At 38.9% G+C, this 22895-nt stretch overlaps 1 pseudogene; it reads left to right on the forward strand.

Annotated features, from left to right (window-relative positions):
- Nucleotides 1-2383: 2383 nt before the first annotated feature.
- Nucleotides 2384-3980, forward strand: LOC138514673 (NF-kappa-B essential modulator pseudogene; annotated as a pseudogene).
- Nucleotides 3981-22895: the final 18915 nt, after the last annotated feature.

Genomic DNA, 22895 nt, shown 5'->3' on the forward strand with positions numbered 1-22895 from the left:
GGTCATATTTGGTTTTATCAACTTCTTGAGGTGGCTGTCTGATGGTCTTTAAATGTATTCCTGTGTCAGTGTTTGATTTATTTTTCCAATTTGACCTGCTTAATTATATTCTGTTTCTTGTATGCCGGAGTTCACTGAACCTAATTCCTCTAACAAAGGTTTTACAAGGGGTCATTTAATAAAAACATGTATTATTGGGTAGGAGTGTCTGCAATGCATAAAATAATCCCTCCTTGTGAGTGTTCCAAATACACATGAAGTCAATGTAAAGTCCCTAATAGTTGGATGTAGTATTCTCCAAGGCTCTATCAAACCATTATCTACAGAAGTAGGGACATGTCACCATGTTTTGACTAATTGCAAAATGTTGTAGGTTCACTGTCTTCGTGGATACCATGACATTCTCACAAATATAGATAATTGTACAGGAGATCAGTTTTGGTCCACAATACTGGGAGCCTCCACAATTGTAATCACGGCTGTTGCTTTTAATATATGGAAAGAAACTCTGAAGAAACTTACAAATGGACACATTTGAGTAGTCATTTTTAAGATGTATATCAACTATTTTAAAAGATCATGGCATCTAAAGAAAAGTAGTGAGGTGGCTGAGTTAACGCAAACTCTACTAAGTTCCTTTTTAATACTGTTTGTAAGTATATATTGTATTTATATTTATTTTCGTCTTTTCTGATTATGCTTCTTTTTATTTTGTATACAATGTGTCTGAAGTTTGTAATAAACAAAGTGCACAATAAAAAAAATATATCTTTCATTATATACTTCTCTATTACGGTTTAGATTGAGTTTACCAGCTGCTATCCAATAATGGGTCTACCATTAGACCTCAGACCCCACCTGGTACTACTAGTATATGTATTGATTCTGCTAATATCCTTTTTAAGTATGTTAAGAAAGCTCTTTTATCATCTGTGGGGATACATATTGAACAAACCATTAGTGGTTTGTCTGCAGCATGTAAATTGATCAAAATATCTATGCCCTCTACATTTCACCAGATTTTGGGCAGTCTATGTTTTGTGAATCAGTATAGTGAAGCCACATTTTATACCCAAAAAGGTTTTTGACAATGGATTTCGGACATGTGTCTGTCGTCAGGGCTATGGGGCACTGAATGTCAAGCCACTCGCTGTGCATTACCGTCATTTATCGCAGCATAGCACCAGGACAAAGCATACAGAAATTTAACAACAAGATGCATGCCACTCTGAGAACCAACCACTAATGCCACAGCAAGTGGCTTGCCATTCAGTGCCCCATAGCCCTGATGACGGACACATGTCCGAAATGCATTGGCAAAAACCCTTTTTGGCACTGAACAGTTGGGCACACTTCATGCCTCACTATAAAATTTTGAAAAGTGGCAAATCAAAGATTTAATCGTCTATTAATTGATATTGATGTTTTGAATACTTGGAACTTCATTACAATCCACCAGCAACTCCATAGGAAAGCGTAACAAGAGCACACTTAGGACCAGATTGAGTTCCGGTTCTTTCTTTACACAAATAAATGCAAGATGCCATTACAAACCCACCATCTCACACATAACTCCAAAATAGAGAAAGCAGTCAAATGAATATTGGCTAAATCATACATTAGAAACTAGACATGCAGCTGTACAAACAAAGTAAAGCCGACAGAACAAATGTAGCAACCTGTTGATATTATTACATTTCAAATAGCATGTGTATTTTTTCAGCTACAAACCAGTACAATGAGCTAAACTGTCTAAGACTATGAGGCTTATAATTGTAGAAAACTCTGAATCTTGAATGCTGAAAGGACTTTCTTGTTTTGTGCAGGTGGACCACTTTTTTATCGTCAGTGGAGTTCTTTGACCTTCTAACTCTAACTTGTATTAACAATTGGAATATTCCAGAATCAAAAGTGCTCTGGAGCCTGAAACTTACACACATTTCTGATTTTATTATGTTTATTTGCAGACTGCCTAAAGTTAAACTGCTTGGGTCCTTGTTTTGACCGTTTATTGAAAACGGGAATGAGAGCATTTTCTTTCTCTGCCTCCATTGTTAAGGATGTGGGGGACAACCCTGCAATACTGAGGCTGCAGATATCAAACATAGGGAGCGGGGGACACCCCTGCAGCCCCCTTCCTCCTGTTCAGTATTTTCAGACCTCCATTATTCACAAAAATTCAAACTAATGGTAGTGACCAAATTCTGTCAAATCTACCCTGCGTTCACATCCTTTCAAACAATTTGGGTAATACTGACCACTGTGGGAGGGCCAGGGAGTAGGAGAAGAGAATACACTGTGGCTGTTTAATGGTGCATGGAGTGGGAGCCCAGGCAGTGACTTTGATGTAACTGGTGGAGCATCATGCTTGTGGAGAGCTGTGATGCTGCATCTTCCATCAGAAGTGGTCAATCAGGAGGCCTTCCAGCGTGTTTTACTGGAGAACCAGGATCTCAAAGAAGCCTTGCATCAAAGTAAAAGCATGATGTGGCAATGCTACAATGAGTTTGTACACTCCCAGGCCAATCAGAAGGAAGAAACATTATTCCTCATGTGCAAGTTTTCTGTAGCACGTCAGCTAGTGGGAAAGATGCATTCAGAGAGAGCCAGAGTAAAGAAGCAGGAGCTAACAGAGTTGTCACTGAAAAACCAAAAACAGGTGTGTATTGCAGTAAGGGAGACCAGCGGGATCCTGTGCACAGATGATGAAATGTTTACAGAGCTGCCAGCTGAAGCTTCTGGACAGGCGTCATCGGGCGAGACAGAGTTCATTTGATTGTTGAAGGGGCGAAAATAGCAGCTGGAAGAAAATGTGAAACATCTTCAAGAAAATAATCAAAGACTTGAGCAAGAAACAATTGATTTGCTAACTGCAAACCAAGAACTTCATAGCCTCTGCCGGAGCATGATCCAGTACTGAAGTAGAGAAGGGGGTTAGGGAAGAGAAAACACTGGAAAAAGAGACACTGCAGGTTGCAGGGGTCATGGTGGTCATGGAGGAGCTGCAGAGAAGCTGAAGGATGCTGATACAAGGAACGAGATGTTGAAAATGAAGCTGGAATCGTTCCAAGGAGAAGTGATAATTTTATTTATTTTTTATCTTGCAATTTGTGTAGCGCGCCTATTCTGAGGGCATCTAGGGGATAAGTAAGGAAAAAGAGGGGGTGACAATATCTGAGCAAACCATCCATACCCTGAAGCAGCAAGTGGGGCAATTGGTGGAGGACAAGGCTGCGGTGAAAGCCCAAGTCACATCTCTGCTGGGGGAATTGCAAGAGTGCGAAGCAGACGTTCACACGTTGGAGGACAGACTTCGAATTGCCAGTGATGTATACTTTCAGCTGGAGCAGAAGAAGGATGCTCTTCAGTGGCAGCACAGTGTGAAGGTGGATCCGTTCCTGGTGCAGGTGCAAGACCCGGAGACTGTCCTGAAGATGGAACGCTAGAATGCTTCTGAGTAGAATAGAAAGTTGCCCCAATTACAGGCTGCATACCAGAACCTCTTTCAGGAATATGACGCCCACATCAAGAACAACATGGAAAAAGCAAAGAGGAATGAGGTGATAGATGGACATGTGGATGACCTAAATCAGCAGCTGCTGCAGGTAGAAGAGGCATTGGTGGCAAAGCAGGAGCTAATCGTCAAACTCAAGGAGGATGTAGAGCATTACAAAACTAAGCTAGAGACTATGTACTTAAAGCCCAGGGTGACATCTACAAGGTAGATATTCATGCTGAGAGCTACATGGGCAGATGGAACGTTTGCAAGAGCAGTTACATTCCGCGCTGGTGGACCCCCAATAACATACCCCGTGAATCCAGTGCCATACCCCCTTCCAGTTCCAGTGAACTACCACATGCACCCAGGTGCGGGCCGCATGCCGAGCGAAAAACAGCTGGACTTCTGCTGCCCCAAGTGCCAGTGCAAGGCACTAGAGATGGACACACTGCAGATCCACTTAATGGATTGCACCGAGTGAGAACGTGCAAAGCATTAGGAGAGGGGATTCAACGGCTGACTGCACAGTGGAGGTGGGAGGCTTCAAGACTTCACTTTTCACAGGTGGACGAACGCAAGTGAAGTGTCTTCTGTAGCTTTTAAGCAGACAGAGGTTCTGGAGAAAATATGGCTGCGTCTGGCCCAATGCTATGGGATGTTCATTCGTCTACAGCACAGAGCAGGCATCATACTTCACGTTTGCAGTATGAAACAGATTGCCAGTCTGAGCCGTAGATATTCACAGAACTACTAGTTAACGGTTGTCACTAAATGCGCTTCTTAATATTTTGAAGGGAAAACAAGTTAATACTCTTGCTTTCAGGTCCTACTTGTGCACCTGCTTATTACATACCAGATGGCATATATTTTAAATTTTCTAACTTCCAGTGAATGTTTGTTTAATCATATTGTCTATGGTTTTAAAGCGTTTTACACGTTAACGTGAAATGTACAATATGTACCTCCTTATTTATGTTTCTGTGCCAACTTAAAATTCAGGTCTTTAAATAATGACACTTATATAGGCCATCCCAGCATTTTGGAGCAGCCAGGATCCAGTCGCACAGCATAAACTGTATAGGCTGTATATTGAAGATCTGACCAACCTTTAAGAGGAATCACACTATTCTGACAATCATTGGCTGGGTTGTGGGGGTGATGCAAACCTGGGCCAACGCTGGTGGGATAGTCCTCTCTGTCATTGACAATTCATGAAGTTTAAATTCTCACTGGCTAACTTGATCTGAAGTGCAGTCTACATCTCTTTGTACATAACAGTCAAATTGCCCTGTAGATTTCACTAAAACATGCTCGATTTCACTGGTTGGCACACAACACATAGCAATGTCTAAGACTGAACCCAATGTTGCCCACATTAGTTCAGTTACTACCTCAGCCTTTCATTTAAAAGGAAATAATGAGCATTGTTCACCACTGAACTGACAGGGTTTAGGGTGTCATTTGCTATTCGTGGTATCTTAACTCTACACACAGTGCTCTGTAAACCCAATGCTCTTCACTTTATTTTTTTCAATACATCTCAATCTAATATTGATGTTGATTGATGAATTATTTTGTGTCTGGCCTCTATTGGTCGTGCCTTGAAACGCTTGTGTATAGGCGCGTTCTAAAAGCCATATCATGTCATATTTTCAATAAAATATCACAGTACAATCATTCATAAAGGGTACATTGGAGCCTTTGCCTTTTGGGAGTTATTCCTTTTATAAGACAGGGAGAAATCATAGCGAATAATAACAGATAATGTTTCAACACTTACTTAACAACTTCCCAGTCACCTGCAGCCCAAAAAAAAAAGGTTCTGGAGAAAAACCCATCAACAAGAAGAACTCATCACCTTGAGGACTTTTTACTCAGCACACGTAACCATCATTACCACATCCAAAGCAAACTGCTGCACAGCAACAATCTTGGAATCATCCAGCAAGAGCCAAGTGATATTCCAAACCCTAAAACAGTGCATCAGCCCACCCTGCATGTGCCAGATTCCACAGACAAGTGCTACATTATCAATAACTTAGTCACGGGCAAGATAGACACAATAAGGCAACACATTTACAGCTTTAACCACACCTCAGGTTTCCTGCCCATACACCCCACAACATATGATAAACACATTCAGAACAATTACACCAGAATACCTGATCAACAGTCTAGCTGAGCTCATAGCCACGTCCTTCAAGGATGTCAGCCCCCCTAGAATTACCCAAGCCCCAAATCCTATCCCCTGTCATCTTCAATCTCAACATGGGACCTGTGAGGAGACTGAGTTGCAGCACTGATGTCAAGATAGACCACTGAACAGATCATACACAGTTGTATCTAAAGATATATTGCATCAACAAAATTCAGAGACAAGAGTACCAACTGTATCTCATGGAAGTCTGGATGTGAAGAGTCTACCCAAAACCCATCCAAGGCAATCCCACTCATCATGCACAAGCCCTGAAATGACTGACTGAAAAGTAGCTTGATGGATTCACGTCGCACCTTTTTACACAGTGTAACATGTCTTGTCTTTACCATAAATGGTGACTCTAATTTAAAACACAGATTGCCAAGAAGAATCAAACAGAATGGTAGCAGCTTCTACGTCTCCAGTAGGTCAAGCAATTCATCTCTGTTATGGGTTTAAGAACAGGCATCAAAGTCATGGCCATTTACTACCTTGACAGAGGCATATGGCTTCTCGTTGGAGTCCAAGATGCAACAATACCGCTTTGGCAATCTGAAAGTCGTTGAGCACACTACAGCATAAACTGAATTTTCAACCATACCATCCCCATGTTCAAAGAATTAAGTGGCTACCCCTTCAAATATAATTTATGTTCAACACATCATGCTTTACAAACTCCACTCTAATTGGCTAATAATCACTACATACCTAGAAGCCAGAACACAAGCGTGGTCCTGATATCATACGAATGGAAGCAAAGAACTACACAAGAGAATAAAATAGGCAACTTGTTTACTGCTATGCATCTCGTTTTTGGAGCAAGTTTCCAATGCAGGTCTGACTCTTGCCTACATCCTGCCCTTCAGACAGAACCTGAAGACTCAACTCTTCAATGAACATCTTGCCAGTCAGGAATCCAGCCCCTCTTCACCCTACACTTTCCAGCTACTTTAGCTTCTCTCTCATCCTACCTGTAACTCCCTAGATGCGTACCCTATGAAAAAAGTCCCACACATTTGCAGTTTCTACTCCCATGTTCACCACAAAGTTATTGTATTGTTGTTCCATTTTTAGTTTTGACAGTTAGGACGCCAGAAGTAACAATTTGTGTCAAACAATTAGTTATACACTGTGCCCCTTGGAAGGGATGCTTATGTTTGGTCACTGGGTGGCAGTTGCCCGGCTCAGTAGCACTACTTATGATGAAAGGATGTAGAAGAACTCTAAGAGAAGACACGAAGACTCAACCTCCCAAAACCTCAGTATCTAATGCCACAATGGGACCTCACTAGCTGTCTCACTCTATATCTCGCACCTATGCACACACTCACACACACACAATTAGGCTGCCATACAGGCATTAATAACAGTATCATTGTGACATATCCAACATAATTAACTCCATACCCTCCATGCAGATCTATTTTTATCATTAGCCCTTGTTCAGAATTACCTTTTCCCCGATTCATTTGGCATTGAATTGTTCGCGGACTCACCATTTGCTGAACTAGCCTTGAAGGCAGGTCCAGCCTGATACAGCCTGATATGCACATGCATAGTTATCATGCCTGCTAATTGTGGGCTATCCCATTGACAATGTTTGGCCTTCTTCATTCTCAGTATAAGAGCTCACACACTTTTTGGAAAATGTTGAAACACTTGGGGTTCACCCTAATTTAGTAAAAATAATGCAGACCTGTACCCCATGAACTCCGTCTCCAGGGAGATGCTGAACCACATTCAAGCATCATGCATGATGGCAAGACCTGATTAACACTTGTCAGGGGCTTTTGCTTGGTACTCTTGTTCAGAGGTTAATTGTCTGGCGTTGTGGTGCTGTGTCATTCTTTTTGGTGGTAGCAGACATGCAGCAGGTATGCAAATGGTTATTCCTTCTCTGACGTTGTACAGACGGTTACAACTAAGTGTGACAATTCCTGGTGGGTTCTCATCACATAGAACAGGTTACTCGTTCTTGTTACACTAATACAATTATCAAATGTCCTGTTTACTTTGTGTTAGATATGTGTGTTTATTTTTGTATATGTTTGATAGGCACATGATAGCAGGGCGCCCATGTCATATATTTTAGAATGCACACCTATATGCTCTAAAGACCTCTTTAAAATAGCTCTTACTTTGTACCTCCAGTGCCCAGCCTGTCCTTTCTTTTGACCAGTTACTATAGTGCCCCTATCACCCCACAACAGACATACACACACTGCATAGTTGGACATCTTACGCATAAGCTAAATGAAATCCTGGCTGACCTAAGAAGAAATATAATAAAATAAATGCATGTATTGGTATAGAAAGGAATTGTATACATTACAGGGTATGTGGTAGCAACCCTGTAGTTATGGTTTACTTGCTCAACCAATAGGAAGAACAGTTATTCGGTGGCTTATATCTTTAGTGCATTCAACAAATCCTCAAAATAACTTTGCAAAAAAAAAAAATATATATAGAGCCAATCCTCATTAGTTTGAGAAGGTTTGTGTGGTTTCGTCAAGGTGGGGAACTTATAGCGGGGGGTCCCAAAACGTTTGAAATCCATGTAGAAATGATTGGACAAAGAATGTGCTTGCAGCTATAGTCCAATCTGCTGGATGGATGTGCACCAAAAGTAATCTTGTTTTGTTTATTTCATCTAACTGTACATATGTTTATCTGTCTGTATCTAAGTAATGTGCCCAGTTGCCTCACGGCTCGGTGCACTATATAAATAAAATACAATACAATACAATACAATACAAAAGTGCGTGAGGAACAGCGGGCTGGTCCCGAAAACATGCTTTTGCATATTTTGGAGTTAAACCTCCCAGTATGATTTTTTTTAACATGCCAACAAAGTAGGTCACAAAAAAAGTAGTCATATCTGCATCCGGTCCACAGACTCACTTTCTGATGTGGTGTCCGCAGATGCATCTGGGCCAATGGAGGTCTTGCACAATGTTCGCAGACTTTAAACACATGCAGTGATTGGTTATTGAAAAATGTGACCTGTGTCAAACATTTTGAAACAGATGCCATATTGAATCCGTGGACCACTGTCTTTGTCCAAGTACAGCGCAGTGTGAAAACCATCTGGATAATACATTTGGAGTTATTTTGTCGATGGAAGAGTGTCTGGGAAGGATGGGGGAGTGGAAAAAGTTGAGATGTGACCTTTTTAAAGGTTAAAATGGCTTTGCATGTGCTGTCTGCAGCTGTATGCTGAACTGTGGACATGGACATGTGCCCACAGAGAACATTGGAACTGTGAGGGGTTCTGTGTTTTGGTAGTTTTAAACATATTTTGATAGTAAAATCAAGTGGGGTGACTCTTGTTTTTTGAAGGTGTAATGTGCATATTTATGTGGTTGAATTGCATTGTTGTGGCTGTGGCCAGTGGCCAGATTTGTGGGCGTATCTGGACACTGGTCATGGCTACAGTAATATGTGTATATTAATTATGACTATTTTAGGAGGAGTATACTTTATGTGTAATAAGGTGGAAGGATACTATTGAAGTGTATGTAGTCTTTATAATCCTACTAGAATTGAGCATTCTGCATATGGCTACAATAGTTTGTCCTCAGTGTTTATGGCTACAGTAATATGCTGATAGAAATGGATAGTGGCCATGGATGATTAGTTGAATACTTTAGAAAGGCTGGAAGGTAGAATTGTAGACACTGGCAAAAGGTATACTAGATCATCCTTAGTAATTATGGCTATAGTAATATGCAGAGAATAATTGATACTGGGTGAGGATAATTACTTGAATATGGTAACAAGGCTGCAATCTGTGTTTGTTTTCATTGTAAATGAAAAAAAGTATTATGTTTTAAAATACTTTGAAACATTTAAGTACTTACATTGGTAACAATGTATCTACTTTGTTATCCCTCATAAATAGTACATTGTATGTAGTATGTCTGGTGCAACACTTGTGCTTGGTACACTTTTGTTGTATTAGCATGTAGTAATCATTGGGTCATTGGGAATAAATTCCATGGTGGATTGAAGAAAAAAACATTGTATGCAGATACAGTTTCTGACATTTATTCCATTGGTGACGGTGCACGGTACAAATACCTTTAACATTAACATTAACATTAACATGGTTTTAAAGTGTACTTCTAACATAATATATTTTTGTGTTTCAAGTAGTAAGATACCCATTGGCATAGTCTAACTGTATTGGATAATATAAGTGTGATGGCATGTTCGAAGTGTTTTATCATTAAGGGTATGCTTGAAGTAGTTAGATACCCATTGGTGTATTCTAAATGTATTGGATTTTAAAGTATGTCTATACTACTATGGATGTATTTTTTAAGTATAAGTGTTATAGCATATTTGAAATGCGTTGTAATGCAGCATTTGTTTAATGGAGTGAGATAGCCGTTGGCATATTCTAACTGTGTTTGATTTTAAAAATACTATTGCAGTACTATAGTTGTATAAGTAAGTATAAGAATGATGGCATGTTAAAATGTATTGTAGTGAAGAGTATGTTTAAAGTAGTTAGATACCCATTGGCGTATTCTAACTGTATTGTATTTTAAAAGTACAATTTTACTACTATGTATGTATTATGGAAGTATAAGTGTTATGGCATGTTTGAAGTGTGTTGCAATGACGGGTATATTTAATGTTGTGAGGTACCTATTGGAGTATTCTGTGTATTGTAGTTATTAAGATGTATTACTGTAGTTTAATGAGTGCATTTATGTTGAAGGATTATTAAGTAGGCATTTGTTAGATTTGCTGGTAACCTATATTTTTGAGTAATGGAAGAGTCGTTACATGCAAACCAACCACTTCTGTTTTTCCACATATGCAGTATAATGGCTTGAAGTGGTTGTGACAAAAGTGTGGTATAATAAGAACAAGTTTTCTTGCCAAAAGATACAAGGCTGTGTATGAAGCTAGTGAGCTTTCAATTGTGTTTGGCAGCAACTGCACTGTATCTTAGAAACATCATTATCACATATTGGCCATGTGAATGAATTCACATGCTGGAGTTGTTGTCTGAATTGCAAAAAAGCATAATATGCCATTATTTGTATTCTGCAGAAGCTCGTGAAATGGAATAAATTCAGATTTTGGTATGGATACATACACACAGTCATTCAGTAGGGATGTGCTCTTGTGAAACATGGTTGCAGTGAGTGAGTGCATGTATTTTTCCACATGTATGAAATCTGGAAGATTTCATTTATAGGGATGTTTTTGATTTCTAGTACTTGCAGTAAGTACAGTAGGAATTCTTGTAGATCTTCCTGTTTGTTTATACTGAATTGTTCAATTCCTGCACATTAGTCCAATTCTTTCCTTATACCTGAGACACTGTAGATGCTGTCAGGATTATTTGTGGCATTTGTGTGAAGTACAAGCATTTGCAAACACAACTGGTCCGAGCCGTTTAAGTACATGTTCTGAACCGTTGGTGGCAATCGATTGAATGCCACATTTGCAATGCAAATTACTCCAGCTGGGTTGCTGAATTGAAATGGACAACAGTCTGTGCCTTTTGAAGGATCTGCAGTTGTTTTTGGACCAGGGAGTTTTGTGCTCGTATAATTTGAAGGGCCTGTAGTTGTTCTTTGTTTTTCCTGTTGCATTGCAGGGAGATCTAGTATAGTTGCTGTTTGTATTAGTTCTCTTTTTAAAGGTTTAGTTTTTAAGGTACAAGGTTAATATCTAGATGGGTGGTGTACAGTGTAAAGTTGCACCTCCTACGTTGTAGTCAGATACACCTGTTGGGGCTGTTACAACATCTGAAATATGTGTTAGCCCTTGTGGAAATGCCTTTAATTAAGAAGGTTTTTCCAGAACCAGCTTCACCTACAAAGATTTATAAGTTTTACAGCTACAAGTGTTTCATTCATGTTTTAGTCTAATTATAATTATTATAATTGTTTTTTATATAATGCGCTTCACTCGCAGCTTCTCAAGCTGCTTCCGAAGGTGCTGTTTGGCTGTGGACTCCGCTATTTTGCTGTTGTTGTTTTCAATGCTGGATTGCCTGATATTTACTACCATGCCTGCACGTTGGAACTTTGGGAAAACAGAAATCCTGGTATGGAGTACTGCACTCTACAATGAGTTGTATGAACTTATGAAGTGATATTGTGGCCACTCTTATTAGCAGATGCTAATTTATCGTTTTACAGAATTGCAGGGAGCTGTCACAGTAACCCCGCCTTGAGCCCGCTCAGTATCAGAAGAACCCAACCTTTATTACCCAGACTGCAGTGCTTCAGTGCACGCTTCACTCGCAGCTTCTGAAGCTGCTTCCTAAGGTGCTGTTTGGCTGTTTGTTGCTTGCGTACAGCCACAGCTTAAAGATGTAGAAGTAACTTTTAAGGCAACATGCTGACAATTGGTTTTATATTTATTAAGCTATCTTAGTTTATTTATTTATTTATATATTTATTTATTTATTTATTAATTGCCTTTTGGTTCGAGTGAGTGTCCCGGCTTGATGAGATTGCCTTCTGAGTCTGACAATAAATCACGGAAGTAAGATATTTTAATTTTGTAAATCAAACCAAAATTGTATTTCGATTGTTTTGGCAGTAGACAAAAAACCCCACTAACTTGTTATGTACATGCTGAAAAGCGTGATGCCACCCTTTATCACCCAGGTAGCAAATTGTTCCAAAGTAAACAAATGGGTAGCACACCACGCAGACGTGCTGCCTCGTGTACTGCAAGTAGTACGAAATCGCCTCACAGTACTCCCTGCGCACCCAACATACAACAATTATTTTTTAAAGAAGCAAGAGCACTGCACTGTAAATTTGGGGGAATTCAACCAACAACCTTTTTTGAATTTTCAAAAGGTGCACTTGAAACTACCGCTAAAAACATGTTTTGGGTTTCAGATAACACTCTTATAAATGGCGCTGAGGGTACATCCCTGCCATTTATCCAAAGTAATCTTCCTAAAAGAAACAAAGAGGGTGGTAGTTCCGCCCCCATAAACTCAATTGGGTGATAAGAAAACGAGATGATCCATTTTCCACAAACATCTAATGGTGTTGATGGCCCAGTCAGAGCCATCACAGCCCCGTTAGACCAGGCCACACGGATGGTATTGTCGACTGAAACAAATTGAAATTCCCAATTACCATCAGGCCCACATATGCACACTATACAACATGCTGTCATAGAATTGACCTCAAACTCTTCCTTATTAGAGGGAGACGAGAACAAACACTCGTTGCATTTACCAGAGGTATCCTACATTTACTCTGGAAATGCTTCTGAGTTATTAGCTTTGTTTGCAGCACCAACCCCACGTAGATTTCCTACACTGCAGACCACTCTCTGAGCATTTCAAAATTAAACCTGAATGTTTCTGCCTCTGTTTTGATTGAGACAACTCTTCACGCCATGAACTTAGCTATATCTTCATTATCTAAATTATTTGAATCATTAGATCAAAAATTGATTCTTCAAGAGAAACAAATTGCGAAACTAATTAGATGGCAAGCTACACTCATGCAACTTAACACAAATAACATCATAAAAGAAGAAAAAGGAACAAGAGATATCCTAAGCACACAATCTGTATTACCTTCCTCTGTCATAATAAAATCGACAAATGAAGAAGTTAGTATTCTACCAGCGTTCCCCCAAGTAATTCACTCTGATCCGTTGTCCATACAACATGAGAAAGAAAATGCGGGAGATGCCGCCAATATGATAACCCGAATACCCTCAACATAAAACCAGATGATTACAAATAAGAGTATAATATTTTCTCTAAAAATTGCCCTAAGAACTCTGAGACTAATTGCATAGAATATAAATGCAAAAAAGAACCTGCAAATCTGGTAATAATGCTTTACAATCTGCAACTAAATCCTTTTTCAAGGCTCTTTCCTCCATTAAATGCATTGGATGAGGCTGTATAACCACAGTCATATCTAAAGTTTGATAGTACAGGCTTGCGGGGTCAAGCATCCCAGATTGAGTCGTGTATGAAGTTGCAGCAACCAGCCATTCCGCTGGAGCTGAAAGTAAACTAGCAAACTCAGCCTCATGTACCACTTTCTTCACAGCCCAATCAAAATCTGTCCTTTATATTAAAGGGCCATTAACCAGGAATGAAACTGAATGTAATGCACTCTTTAATCATCAGGTGTAAAGATCCACCTAATGACAAGTATGATCTTAATCGCAGCAGTATACTTGCCTTTTTTTCAGACATACCAGCATTAGAAGATGCGGATATTGATCAAGTAGAATTCATCCTGCACGGCAATCTTTCTATAGCTCAAATTTGGGTTGCTTCTAGAGTAGTTTTAAATACAATATGGCTTGCAAAAAATGAATTAAAAGAGTTGGGTTTCGATCTATTGATCGACGAGACTGGAGCCCCTATGCTTTCAGGCACCTAAATTGGTAAGGAACAAATACCCTTACCTACTGTCATAACTCAAACATCCACATATGAAGTATATTCAGGGCCAAAATGTAGGTGTTCCCAGATGTAACTAAATCCCTTGAATACTGTAATACTTCTATGCTTGATAAATTGGAATACCAGAGGCTACACTCATTTAACAAGGAATGTAAATACCAAGTTAGAACAGCATGACATAATCCTACTCCGGGAGACATGGCTTCTAGAACAACCTGTATGGGAACATTTTGACATAATTTTTAATCCAGCCATACGTTCCATGAAAAACCGACCTATGTCAGGGCCCTTAGTTGCCTTAAAAAAAGCACCGAAAATGTTCTAGAACATCAGTCTGCCCCTAATCGGTACATGCAACTAATCATAATTAAGATAAGAAATATTAGCTTTGCCATTATAAGTATTTATTGGAATCTGGTGGCAATATTATCAAATGTTTTTTTCAACAATTTTGGAATTGTTATGGATGGAGATTATTCAACTCCCATCTTACCCGCAGATCATTTTGGCAGGGGATCTAAATTTACATTGTTTGAAACACCCCTCCAAGGTAATCGACGGCAGACTGACCAGGTGGAACACTTTCACTGATACTAAAAACCATGTCATGCTAAATGGTTCAAGTCTGGAGGATACCCCTCCACATAATGCCTGGAAACAAGGCAAAACAGGAGCAGTTATTGACTTTATATTTGTTAGTAGGGAACTGTTTTCTGCCGTGCAGTTGCTTCAAGTGAATCCATCACAAGATAGTGATCATGAAATTTTGAACTTAAAATGGCAACTAAATGGTCACTCAAAGAAGAATGTGAAATCCATGTTAATTAACAATGAGCATAACAGGCTATATTGGTCTGAAGCAAATCTAGCTCATTTTAGCATTGCTTTACAAAGATAAATTGTAAATGAGAAAAATACAGATAATCATAATCCTTTTTGAATAAAGCAATTTATTACAGTTGTTTAAATCCACTAATAAAACGAGGAAAAATCACTATTCCTCTCATGAGTTTGATATCTCGGCACAAAAACTAAAATCCTCCCACCGATGAGAAAAACAAATTGCACTAGCTTTACCTTTACAAGTGTGATGCAAATCCCTCACACTAATAAAGACTAGACATAAAAATTGGATGAAAGCCCATCGGGCTAAATTATACCAAAATGATGGAGAATGTATGTTACGGAAAATCAGTTAAAACAATTCTGCCCAAATATGGGCTTTAATTAATAAGACCAATCCAGACTCACAGATCTCCTTAAAAATTAATGATGTTTCAGCAGTTCAATGGATTTCACATTTTTCAAAACTGTATGCCACTCCTGAGAACTCTGTATCATGTTCGGTCCACCAATATAAAAATCAATTTCATTTAAAGTTTTCTGTTGAAGAGATTTAATACTTTATTAACAAATCAAGCAGTTCTCGGGCACCTGGCCCTGGCAGTCTTTTGAACCAAATGTTGAAACAATACCCTGAATTATGGGCTAAGATTCTTTTTCAGTTGTTTTTCTCAAGTCATGTATTCTCAAAAATTCCCATTAGCATGGTCTCACTCTGTTATCATCCCGGTGTACAAGAAGAGTGACAGGCAAAACCCGGCCAACTATAGACCCATCGCACTTCTTGATACTCCGGGAAAAATATTCACGAGGTTTATTTTACAAGATCTACAGGCTTGGATTCAGTCTGCAGGACATTCTGATATATTTCAAACAGGTTTGTCCCAGGAAAAGTCACAGCGATTAATATAACTTCGATCAATGCTGTCAAAGCCTTATGTGAATATCAAAACCAACCCCTTTTTCTGGCTTTTCGTTGATTTTAGAGAAGCTTTTGATTCTATAGATAGATCATTACTACTGAATAAACTGCAAAAAATGAGGTGCCACGAGTCACTAATTAAATTGATTGCACTCTTATATTCAAACAGTTCCATCCAGGTACGAATCTCTTTAGATGGCCAAATGACCTCTAAAATCCTGACCTTTTGTGACTTGAAACAGGGATGTATCTTGTCCGCCACAATTTTTAACCTGTTTATTTTAGATATGAGTGCTAATTTTACTAACATAAATTCTGATGCTCACAAATGAGGACATATGCAAATCACATGTATTCTCTATGCAGATGACCTCATTCTAATCTCTAAAATACTGAATGGCAGGGATTGATTACAGGTTTGTCCCATTATGTCCAAGAAAATCACATGTACCTAAAACCCAAATCATGGAATGTGTCCAAAGGAAGCGTCATTCTCAGAAATCAACCATTTGGACATTCCAACAGTCAAAAATTATTATTACTCCGTATTATAAATATTTGGGAGTAATTATTACTAATCGAGTGAATGACATTGTGTATGTTAATGATCTAAACCACAAAACACAAACACTCTCCTCTCAAGCTAAGTTATTACTCTATAAATTTGGCAAGTTTACTTGTTCACCTGTGCTAGTATTTTACATGCAAAAGGTTTTGCCCATTGTTACTTATGGCTCTGAGACAAAATTCCCAAGAGATCGTATCTTTTGGGATCGGTTAGAGGCCAAGTTCTGACAAACAATTTTTAACTTGCCAAACTCAGCACCTATCTCATTGATTCGATATGAATTAGGAGCACTGTCATTGTTCTCCACTTATGCTTGGAAATTATGCACACTTTTGAGGAAATGCCTGATCTCTGTACATCTTTCTGATCTATCGTGCATTTTAGCCATGTACTTCCTTAAATCTGAACACCCCTTTCCCAGTAAGTGGACGTCTTTCATTTTTAATTTGTTGGTGGAGTCAGACATATCTATTTAATTACTAATTTCAGATCCAAAATGAGCATAAAGAAAATTATACCAACATGATTGGATTTGTACTATTGAACAATGTACTACCTACAAAGATTTCAGTATAGAACTGTTTGGCTATAAAAAAGTGAGAAAAATAATTGCATCATACTTGTGCAAATTTCTGTCAGGTCATTTTAGAAATCTTTATTTATGGCACACACAAGACATATTATGCAGACGTGGCCAAATACAGAAACATGAGAATATTTGTCGATTTTGTAATCTATGTGAATATGAAGAAACCCTAAAACATCTAATTGTAGTATGTCCCAATCTCCAGGTGAAGCAGTGCAAGTATTTTAAAATCTTATTTGAAAATCATAAAATGTTATCTTCCGATGCTCTTTGGATCAGAATGTTTGGTGCTAGTCGTCAAGCGATCAGATTCGCCACAATTCAATTTTTGTTAGAATAGAATTTGAACATAGAAGAAATGAAATAGCTGACTTTGTGAGAACAATTATATGATAATAACATGAAAAGAGAGTTTATAAATACTATAAAGGCACTAATATATGTAATGTATGTAAAAACGCATAAATGTCTTTTTATTTTGTTTTTATTTAACATCTCTCTGTTTTAATACTCAAAAGTCATATTTTATCAAGTTTAAGTACATCGATAAAGATATAATAATATTGTAAATAATGAGGTTTATAAGCAAGGACCTGGGGAATTCGAACCTGTGTATTTCTGTGTGGTCTTGCTTCAAAGACGAGAGTGTTGCATACTATCCGTAGCAGTTCAATTTCTTCTGTGACTACTAGATAAATGGCTGCTCATCATTTAGCTGTCATTTGAGAACTGACAAATCTTATTCAGATTGTTTAGATTGATACATGGTGTTTCTACCTCAGTCATGGCTATTTCTTCTTAATTTTGAATGAGTGGTTCTCCATCTACAAAGTGAGACTGAATATTTGCCAGTTTTCTCATCTGGCATAACATTGTTTTTGTAGGAGTAGGTTTGGGCCAGATCGCTGAGACACTTGTGTTCCAAAGCAGTGGGCCTCATTATAAGTTTGCCAGTTTGGCAAACTACAAGTTGTGCTTGTGGGTGCCATTCTGCCTGCCAGGTCAAACCTTGTGGGCAGAGCAGCACCCGCAAGCACAGAATGTCGGATGCACCGGCACTGTTATTAATGGTGCCGATGCATCTGACCTCCCCATTCCCATTCAGCCCTATGGGGACAAATGGGAATGGGGAGCAGCTTTTTTACGGTGCCAGCGAATGGGCAATTACCTGGTCCGGCCGAGTCGTAATGACCCTGTAATTGCCCATTTGCGGGTGCCGGAAAATATTGCAAATTTGATGGCAGCCTGCTTTACCGGAAAGGCTACCGCCAAACTTGTAATGAGGCCCAGTACTTTGGTTTGGATAGTATGTGTCAATTCAATTCTTTCCAAAATGTGCTCGCTGTTGGGATCGTTTCTGGTTATTGTTTCTATCTCTTGGTAGGATTTGAGGACCCTTTTTTGTGCACATTTTAGCAAGAGAATCTTGTTAGATGTCCAATATAAGGCTGTGCATATTACACAATCTGCAACTTCGTAGGACCCGCATTCTCTATGTGACAGCATTTTCATTCCAAAGCTGTGTTTTGAATGTCTATATTTGCATTCCACAAGATCGCATTGCAATCATTGATATACTTGGATGCTTTATATCTTTCAATGCTGTATGTTTTTTTAGGGAATTTCCTGTTGGATTGTTTAGCGTGTTTTGGGGGCACAGAGCGCAGCACCACTGCACAGGATCAATGTATAGCATGTTTTTTGAAGTGCAGCACCACTGCATGGGTTTGATGCATTGATATAATGTGGTACAGCAAGACATGTGCTATTGAGCATTTATTTTATGCAGCGCCACTGCATGGGTTTAATGCAATTGCTTCAAGCTATGTGTTGCCAGTGCAACATATGGATATGTAAATGAAGACAGGCTATACAGGTTAAAAACAAACCATTTTCTCATTTAAAAGCGCATTTTATTTTTCATATTCAAAATGCACACCATTTTTTTTTCTTTTCATCTGAAATGCCTATGTTGCAAGAGACACATTTGAAGATTAATGAACTAATATAATTAACCGCATTAACATTATTCTAACTTCTTAATAATATAATGTGTTCTTCACTGCAAAATGAGGCAGGCTGAAACTCATTTCAGACTGTGTGCAGATTTTTTTTTCTTCTTGTTTTTTCTGTGCTCCTTTGTCCACAGTATTTTGCAGGAAGCAAGGATTCGAATAGCAGGAAATCAGTTTTATTACAGTTGCTTACTGTAAAGGATTTCTATTGTGCGCAGAGGGTGGATAGGGCATGATAGAATTTAATTGGTTAGGATCCTTTGGTAGGAGGTAACCAGAGTTTTCTTGTATAATCTCGGGGACGAAGCTGAGGAGATGACATCTTGACACAGCTCGGAGAAGGATTGGGTTGATAGTTGGGGGTGCCAGATTCCTAAAGCAGATTCAATACTGCTACAGAGGCTGGGATTTCCAGTCAACAAGTCCCAGTTCGAGTGACAGCAAATGCTTGTCCTTGCTGGGTGAACCCCTCCAGAAGGCGAACAGCCAAAGAAGTTACATGCTGAACAAGCCTGGTAATTATTTCGCTGAAGTGTGGGAGCTGTGCGTATGTGTGTGAAAATATTTAGTCAGAGCATGAGAGGAGATTCCTGTGTTTTAACCACATGTTGCAAATTGATTTCTTGTTCCTCGCCACTCTCCTTTCATTGTGTTACAGATAATGTTGTTACTGTAAGCTTTCCATTTATTTTTGTAAAAAAAAAAAAGTAAGCCCGTGTTGAAATGCAAGTTTTATAATAAAAAAAAAATTATCTGAAAGCAGGCGGGAAGTGTGTTTCATTTTATCTTGTCCTTTGTGCATCTATCATTATAACACTGGGAATACGGGAAGATCTTTGCACAGTGCAATTGTCATTTTTAAAAGTTGCTAAAAGATAAGACATGGCAGTAGCTGTGTACACATGAATCCATTCAGTATATGAGTGTGTGTGTGTTTTCTGAATGGAACATAATAATAACAAGATGAAATAGCCAGCTGCCGAAGGTCTATGAGTCGGCAGGAAGAGAGGCCCTGGACATAGCTCACCAAACGTAAATAAGTTGGTGATAAATACCACATATAGCTTGCTGTCGTAGATAAGTCAGTGAGAACAGCCCATGGTGGCACTCCAATTGGAAATGTGGTGTTTCTGAAATGCAAGCCTGAGGTCTCTCTAGTGATCACACGAACAAACTAAACAAAAATAAGGGGTTCTGGATATTGTGGTCATATATATAAAACAAAGGGTTTATGCTCACCCATAAATACCACCAATAACGCATACCAACATAATGTATACCACTAAATGTATCAGTGTGCTGAAATAATGTATGTATACTATAGTACTATATACCAAATCTAATCTGAATGCAAAGAGTGATTATTACTGAATTATTTTCATTTTGGCGGTAAGAAAATACAGCTAGGCCCCATATCTATACAAAATACCCTACATCCCCTTTATACTGTGCCTAATAGAAGACACCAAGCTACTTACTTGTCCTTTGGTGGAAACTGGTAAAGGGAAGCCAAAGCGACATTTGGTGTAGTATTTTCATTGTTTTTATATTTACGTTGGCAGTACTTTTTAGAAGCGTATGATTTGTGTACATAGGTCACTATGTGTGGATTCTGAAGTGATGAAACAAGTAAGGTATTTTTAAATGCATTGCAAAACAGTGGCATCACTGTCATAGCCAATTTGGGAGCATCTTTTATCCACAAAATCATGTGGATATGTGGCTATCCTCTGGATTTTCTCCAAAAGAAGTGTTTTCTTCTCTGAATGTAGTGGTTGTTTTATAGCAAATGAAGTGTAGCATGGCAATGAAACGATGGTCAAAGTATCTTGAAACATTGACAGGGGGATGACAACAGAGTTCTCCTGGTGTTCTTATGTCTATTCCGTCTTCATTTTGGTTTGCAGAGTGTAAGCCAAGAGATATGTGATACTTGACTGCCAAACTTCATGGGTAGCTGACATGTTTAGGAAATTAGATCCTGTTTTTAATGTGTGCGCAACTCTGTAACATAGAGTTGCTAGTTCACTTTCCAACATGAGGTAGAAAATTAATTCTACATTTTTTCTGAATCTTGGGTCTTCAGAATACATTTGTAAAGAATGATATTCTGATGGACTAATTTGTTTGGCTCTTTCATCATATCATCGTCCTTTTCCTGTAGGAAAGAGTAGAAAACAAGAAAGCGCTTCTATACTTTTCTCCCATATGCTCATTGGAAATCCTTTGGCTTGGCGGATTTAATATGTTTCTAATTCCTCTTTGATGGTGGCTTTGTAATGTAGTAGGTGAATTGTATAGTGGTGTAAAATGTTTCTTGCAGTAACCGGATCCGCATGTCGAAATTGCCCAGTTTGTGCTGAATGTTCAATTGTTTGGGTGGTTTCTTTTACATTTTCTTGTATGTTTATATCTTTGTAGTATTCATTGTTTTGTTTCATATATTCTAGGGCTTGACTAACTTTGTTTAAGTGAATTAGTTGTTGCCAATTATTTTTTGTCTTTTATTGGTACACCATTAACCAGTATAATTAAAGATTGTTTGATTGCCGTTCATACTCCTAGTGTTTCTACATTTTCTTTAAGATCTAATGGCAAATATACTGCAAAGCCACAAATGCCTTTCAGTAACTCAGGTGGAGACAATTTCCCAGTTTTATGTAAAAGGCGTATTATAGCTTGATATGGGTGACGAGGTGCCACCTTACTTGACTATTAGAACAAATAAGACCCCTATTGGACGTGCTCTTTTTAATTTCTTTTTTATTTGTTTTTGATTTCCAACTACAAAAGAAAGAAATCTTTCACAATTTTTCTTTTAAACAGTTAATAAAATCCAAAGTAAGTACAAAATACACAATGAGCAACTTTAAAATAGTAACATTTCAGACATCAATTATTACTCAAAGATCATCAGAAAAGGAAAGGAGGAAAGGGGAAAGAAGGAGGGGAAAAATGGATTGCCACAAGACGATATGTACAGCAATCAAGCTCACAGAAGGGGGATTTATAAGCCACTTTACACCCCTTTACTTATTCCTTTCAAGTATTGTAGCCTCAGTTTCTCAAGATCCCTGTCGGCAAGGGGGGGGGGACTGCTTCAGATGTCTGATCACCAACCTCCTTCCCTAATGTACTCCTCATCTCTTCCAACCCCGCCCTGGCCAGTTTTTCCAAGATTTTGTAAAGCCGGTCACATAAAGCTAGAATACGGCTCTGTGCTTGTCCCCCATCAGGATAGCCCAGCAAGACTCTGTGCCCTGTTCCATACCTAGGCCTCTGACACGTTCTTCCCTAAGTGGCGTGCAACCAAGAACCAGGTGCTTTGTTGTTTCTTTTTGTGCCGCATCCCGCACAGTCTACAACTAATATCTGTTGTCATGGCCTACCAACTTCCCACCTTTTCAAGTGTTGGTAGCTGGTTTAGTCTGAATCATAGTCACACCATTCGTCTCCTATAACACAGGAAAATAAGTATATTTCTTGGGATTGGTTCCCTCCTATATGCAAGCCTAGCGTATTCCCTGTACAGGCCTAAGTTTGGTATGTTTTCTCTTGTTTGCCCTAGTAATACTCAAACTGTTTTTTCTTTACCTTTGCCTAAATTAGGGTCAGCTCTTCCTCGATAGACCATATTTCCGTAAGCAACTTATTTTCAGTCTGGTAATAGAGTCTGCTGAGGTTCTAGTCTGTACCGTTCCCCATATTTCACACAGGGAGTGGGGTGGGGGGTCTAATAGTTTGGCATAGGACATCAATTTTCTCCACTCCGCCCTTGTGGCAAGCGAGACCAGACCAAACTTGTGTAGAATAATTGAGTTTGGGATGGATTTGGCCGGTCTT

The sequence above is a fragment of the Ambystoma mexicanum genome, chromosome 12 (genome assembly GCF_040938575.1).
Source record: "Ambystoma mexicanum isolate Mex_15411 chromosome 12, UKY_AmexF1_1, whole genome shotgun sequence".
NCBI classification, from domain to species: Eukaryota; Metazoa; Chordata; class Amphibia; order Caudata; family Ambystomatidae; genus Ambystoma; species Ambystoma mexicanum.